Source organism: Phyllobates terribilis, unplaced genomic scaffold, assembly GCF_046119375.1.
Source record: "Phyllobates terribilis strain yellow unplaced genomic scaffold, ASM4611937v1 Scaffold_1__5_contigs__length_1240528914, whole genome shotgun sequence".
Taxonomy (NCBI): Eukaryota; Metazoa; Chordata; class Amphibia; order Anura; family Dendrobatidae; genus Phyllobates; species Phyllobates terribilis.
The window spans coordinates 26,404,832-26,411,339 of record NW_027362761.1 but is presented as its reverse complement, the minus strand read 5'-3'; positions in this window follow the sequence as shown (position 1 = coordinate 26,411,339).

Genomic DNA, 6,508 nt, shown 5'->3' with positions numbered 1-6,508 from the left:
CAGGTGTGACTGCTGTCCCCCCAGTCACAGAGGATGAAGAGGCCGCGGATGCACAAGATATGGCAGACGGTGGTTGGCCCGGCCGGCTAGGCCGCATTGTAGCACAGTGAGCTTCCCACTGCAACTTATGCTTCATGTCCATGTGCCGGTTCATGCATGAAGTACTCAAACTATGTATTTTTTGGCCTCTACTTAGCTTTTGCTGACAAATGTTACAGATAACACGAGTTGGGTCATCTTTATCGATCTGAAAAAATGCCCAGGCTATGCAAGGCTTAGCACCCATGCGACCTGAAGAGCCACCACGACTTGTGGTGAGAGGCAGAGTTGTGTTTGAGGATGCAGTTGTTGACGTGCTTCCAGTACTACGTCTCTGTCCAGGAAGGCGCAACCTGACCTCGTCGTCACTAGCATCCTCCTCCACCTCCTCTGCTGACCTCATCTCTTGGCTGACTGTGGGTTGACAGTAAGTGGGATCTCCAACCTCATCATCATCACCCTGTGCGTTATCACACCCGTCGTCCTCAGAGCCAACCTGTTCCTGCCCTGACAAAAAACTAAAGTTGTCGCTCCAATCAGGTATTTGAGTCTCATCATCGTCTTCCTCATTGTCTCCACCAACAGGAGTTACAGTTTGGGAATGAGGGTCTACATTATGGTCAGAACCTTCTGCGTCTGGTCCTGGATCCGACTCATAAAGATTCTGGGCATCAGTGCAGATCATTTCCTCGTCTGGATTCACAGAAGCGCTGGAGTCGACCTCTGATTCCCAGGCTATAGTATGAGTAAACAGCTCTGCAGACTCAACCATCTGTTCTACCCCATACTCAGACGAGCAGCTGGAGATTTGGGAGCTGTGAGGAAGCAAGTGCGATTGGGGTGACACCTTTGAGGACTGGAGTATTTGTGATGTTGAAGTTGATGTGGAGGAGAGCCCACTTAAAGGAACACTTGATATCCGTTGAAGCACCTGCTGTTTTTGTGCCTCATCTGGAATTTGTAGCGATTGGCGTGGCCGTAAGAAAGGGATCTTATCACATTGTCCGCTAAAAGAAGTAGACATTTTAGTTTGGCTGGAAGATGGTCTTTCTTCTGCAGATGTTACTGTTGCTTTAACACCTACCCCACGGACACAACCTTTTTTCCCCTTCCCAACACGCCTATTCCCCTTTCCACCAGCAGCAGGCCTTTTTCCACTCATTTTGGTGCTTAGCTAATTCACAACTCTGGAGTTGTTTGCACAAAAAAACAATGGATGGGAACCGAGCAGAGCTGAGTGGCCAAACTGTGGTATTACGCAAAACTATTGGCTGGGTTAGATGCAGAAAAAAATTATATTCAATTTGCAACCTGATGGAGGTCATTATAGATGGACTAATAGAACAAGTCCCACACACAGCTAGAAGCCCAAATATTTTTTCAGAGGTAGATGCAGAAAAAAATTGTATTCAGTTTGCAACCTGATGGAGGTCAGTATAGATGGACTAATAGAGAAAGTCCCACACACTGCTAGAAGGCCAAATATTTTTTCAGAGCTAGATGCAGATAAAAATTATTTTTAATTTGCAACCTGATGGAGGTCAGTATAGATTGACTAATAGAGAAAGTCCCACACACTGCTAGAAGGCCAAATATTTTTTCAGAGCTAGATGCAGAAAAAAATTATATTCAGTTTTCAACCTGATGGAGGTCAGTATAGATGGACTAATAGAACAAGTCCCACACACAGCTAGAAGCCCAAATATTTTTTCAGAGGTAGATGCAGAAAAAAAATATATTCAGTTTGCAACCTGATGGAGGTCAGTATAGATGGACTAATAGAACAAGTCCCACACACAGCTAGAAGCCCAAATATTTTTTCAGAGGTAGATGCAGAAAAAATATATATTCAGTTTGCAACCTGATGGAGGTCAGTATAGATGGACTAATAGAGAAATTCCCACACACTGCTAGAAGGCCAAATATTTTTTCAGAGCTAGATGCAAACAAAAAATTATTTTTAATTTGCAACCTGATGGAGGTCAGTATAGATGGACTAATAGAGAAAGTCCCACACACTGCTATAAGGCCAAATATTTTTTCAGAGCTAGATGCAGATAAAAATTATTTTTAATTTGCAACCTGATGGAGGTCAGTATAGATGGACTAATAGAGAAAGTCCCACACACTGCTAGAAGGCCAAATATTTTTTCAGAGCTAGATGCAGAAAAAAATTATATTCAGTTTGCAACCTGATTGAGGTCAGTATAGATGGACTAATAGAACAAGTCCCACACACAGCTAGAAGCCCAAATATTTTTTCAGAGGTAGATGTGTGGCACCCCAGGGGTCTGGTTTCCACAGTAACAGCAATGTTATGTCTGATAGCAGGTGGGAGGTCTCTTGGTCAGGAATCCTATGCATGCCACACCTCCTGCCCAGTCCTGGGAGGGGAAGAACTTCCCCTATATAAACCTGGGGCTGAGGCAGGGTTAGAGAGTTCAGGGGAAGAGTTCAGCCAGGAGGGCTGACAGGGAGCTGTGGCTCCGGCTGGGCCCAGCTCCTGGGCCATGCCAGAAGTAGAGACAGAGAAGAGAAGCAGCTATGGGAAGAAACAACAGGAGCTCTGTGGGAGCAGTGTTACAAGGAGTCAGGGGCTGGCAGCTGCAGCGCTCGCCCTGACTGAGAAGATTTCTTACCGGACCCGGAGTCCGAGGCTGTGGGGACTAACTCCTATCCAGCAGCAGAAACCGACCGGCAGGGGATTGCAGGTCCTCTGGCCCAGAAACCCGAAGGCACGGTCACACGCGTGGGACCAGCACCGCCGTCGTGGAGCGGAAGCTACTAGAAGGCCCCGAGTCACCGGCCATACGGGTGAGCACCACACGGTACACTCAGGGATGTGGGCTACTTATACCCGCTTCTAGCAAGGTAGCCAGAAGAGTATCGTTAGTTTGGGAGGCCTACAACTCCGCCTGGCCAGGGGAGATCCCATCTGCTCAAGGACTGACCAGGCCCCAATCGCTAGCCAGTACTCCGGGAGGGTCTATCGTTGTCACCAGTAAAGACCCTGAACTACACCGTACCGTCTCCGAGTGGTTCCTGCTACCCCCATCATCCACGTCGGCTGCCCTGAGGCCATACCCCTCCCGTTGGGGGTTGTACTATCACGCTGCACAATCCTACCACCGGCCTCAGCGGTCTGCCCTGCAGCAGCAGCTCCTTAGCTGTACTCAACGTGTGGCGTAGTCGTCCAACATCTACCGCTAATACAGCGCCACTTAGTCTGACTCCCTGGGCATGGACCGGATCACCGCCACGAGACTACAACCCTCAAGAGATCCGGCTCCGGGTAAGCTCCCGCGTGCGCAACGCAGCGCGACACAGGCCCAGGGGCGCGTCAGATGCAGATAAAAATTATTTTTAATTTGCAACCTGATGGAGGTCAGTATAGATGGACTAATAGAGAAAGTCCCACACACTGCTAGAAGGCCAAATATTTTTTCAGAGCTAGATGCAGACAAAAAATTATTTTGAATTTGCAACGTGATGGAGGTCAGTATAGATGGACTAATAGAACAAGTCCCACACACTGCTAGAAGGCCAAATATTTTTTCAGAGCTAGATGCAGAAAAAAAATATTTTTAATTTGCAACCTGATGGAGGTCAGTATAGATGGACTAATAGAGAAAGTCCCACACACTGCTAGAAGGCCAAATATTTTTTCAGAGCTAGATGCAGACAAAAATTATTTTTAATTTGCAACCTGATGGAGGTCAGTATAGATGGACTAATAGAGAAAGTCCCACACACTGCTAGAAGGCCAAATATTTTTTCAGAGCTAGATGCAGAAAAAAATTATATTCAGTTTGCAACCTGATGGAGGTCAGTATAGATGGACTAATAGAACAAGTCCCACACACAGCTAGAAGCCCAAATATTTTTTCAGAGCTAGATGCTTAAAAAAAATTATATTCAGTTTGCAACCTGATGGAGGTCAGTATAGATGGACTAATAGAACAAGTCCCACACACTGCTAGAAGCCCAAATATTTTTTCAGAGCTAGATGCAGAAAAAAATTATATTCAATTTGCAACCTGATGGAGGTCAGTATAGATGGACTAATAGAGAAAGTCCCACACACTGCTAGAAGGCCAAATATTTTTTCAGAGCTAGATGCAGACAAAAAATTATTTTGAATTTTGCAACCTGATGGAGGTCAGTATAGGTGGACTAATAGAACAAGTCCCACACACTGCTAGAAGGCCAAATATTTTTTCAGAGCTAGATGCAGAAAAAAATTATATTCAGTTTGCAACCTGATGGAGGTCAGTATAGATGGACTAATAGACCAAGTCCCACACACTGCTAGAAGCCCAAATATTTTTTCAGAGGTAGATGCAGAAAAAAATTATATTCAGTTTGCAACCTGATGGAGGTCAGTATAGATGGACTAATAGAACAAGTCCCACACACAGCTAGAAGCCCAAATATTTTTTCAGAGGTAGATGCAGAAAAAAATTATATTCAGTTTGCAACCTGATGGAGGTCAGTATAGATGGACTAATAGAACAAGTCCCACACACAGCTAGAAGCCCAAATATTTTTTCAGAGGTAGATGCAGAAAAAAAATATATTCAGTTTGCAACCTGATGGAGGTCAGTATAGATGGACTAATAGAGAGAGTCCCACACACTGCTAGAAGGCCAAATATTTTTTCAGAGCTAGATGCAGACAAAAAATTATTTTTAATTTGCAACGTGATGGAGGTCAGTATAGATGGACTCATAGAGAAAGTCCCACACACTGCTAGAAGGCCAAATATTTTTTCAGAGCTAGATGCAGACAAAAAATTATTTTGAATTTGCAACATGATGGAGGTCAGTATAGATGGACTAATAGAACAAGTCCCACACACTGCTAGAAGGCCAAATATTTTTTCAGAGCTAGATGCAGAAAAAAATTATATTCAGTTTGCAACCTGATGGAGGTCAGTATAGATGGACTAATAGAACAAGTCCCACACACTGCTAGAAGCCCAAATATTTTTTCAGAGCTAGATGCAGAAAAAAATTATATTCAATTTGCAACCTGATGGAGGTCAGTATAGATGGACTAATAGAATGATGCTATGCCCAAAAGATTTTACTTCACTAGGTGCAGTAAAAAAAATGGTATTCTATACACAGGTGGTATATCTTGCAACACAGATAGGCTACTCCACTGACTAACACACTCTGCAATAGGCCAAAAAGGATTAGCTTTGCTAGATTCAGCCAAATGCTGTGAAAAAAACTTGCACAGCACTGGCACAGACCTGCCTGGCAAAAACTGATAGGAACTGATGTAACTTAGTCCTGAAAAGGACTGCAATTACAATTAGTCTTTACTCCCACAACCTATCTATTTAAGAGCACAGACCTGCCTGATAAAAGTCGTAGGAAATGCTGTAACCTAGTCCTTAAAAGGACTGCAATCACAACTATTCCCTACTCCCAAGCTATCTGTAGATTTGGGCGAAAATTGGCTTGAAATTAACAAGGTATAGCGCACACAGCAACAGCGGTGCCGTCTAACATGCAGCTGCAGCAATGAGAAAATGGTTGCGACGGGGAAAATGGCTTGGTCTTATAGGGCAAGGACATGTGACATACACTGCCAATGACACATGCCCTTGCTTGTGTGAAAAAAAGCACTTCGCTCTGTGTGTGCGCTGCTGATAGGCTGACAGATTGCACCTCCCCACTGTAAATGCGGGAAAGAGAAAAAAAAATGGAGATCTTCATTATTCCTGCAGAGATCCATCCCCTGCCCCTCCCCCCGCCCCGCTGTACACTCAAACTGCGTATTAACATTAATTTTCATCATTACTGAGAAAAAATCCAGTTATGATTTTGGTGCACGAACAGTTATCGAACATAACCTCGAACAGCCGAATTTTTCTCAAATCGTTCGTGTTCGCCGAACGGCTCGAACACCGCCCAAAACAGCTCAAATTTTAGATTGGCGAACAGTTCGAGTCGAACAACGCTCATCTCTACTCAACACCTCAGAAGGAAAACCTGTCAGGGTGGCTCTCTGAGAGGTCCAACTCGGGATCTACATGCCCTGCAGCCACCCCAGGGCCCACATTGAGAGTGTGGGACAGGTTCCTTGCACTTCTGAACTGACTCTGCGTCTTTGCACTTTAACCCGCCTGTCTGCACTAAAAATGTCTCTGGAAAATGTTAGCACTTTTATAATTTTATAATTTTGTATTTTTATACTGTATAACCTGTTATGCAACGTTTAAGAAAGTGTGCCTCCCATAAAGGGAAGATAGTTCATGTTGTTATTAAAAAGAAAATTTCCTGGGTGTTACTTCTTTTGCAGCCCGCGGACGTGCTGTGTTTTACCAGGGGGGAATGTGGCACCCCTGAGGGTTCGACCGCCACAGGGATGCTGCACTTCTTTAATGGAGTGTAGTGTTCCTCCTCTGAGGTAAGAACAGTGTGATAGTCGTGACCCAACCTTTGCATCCAACACCACA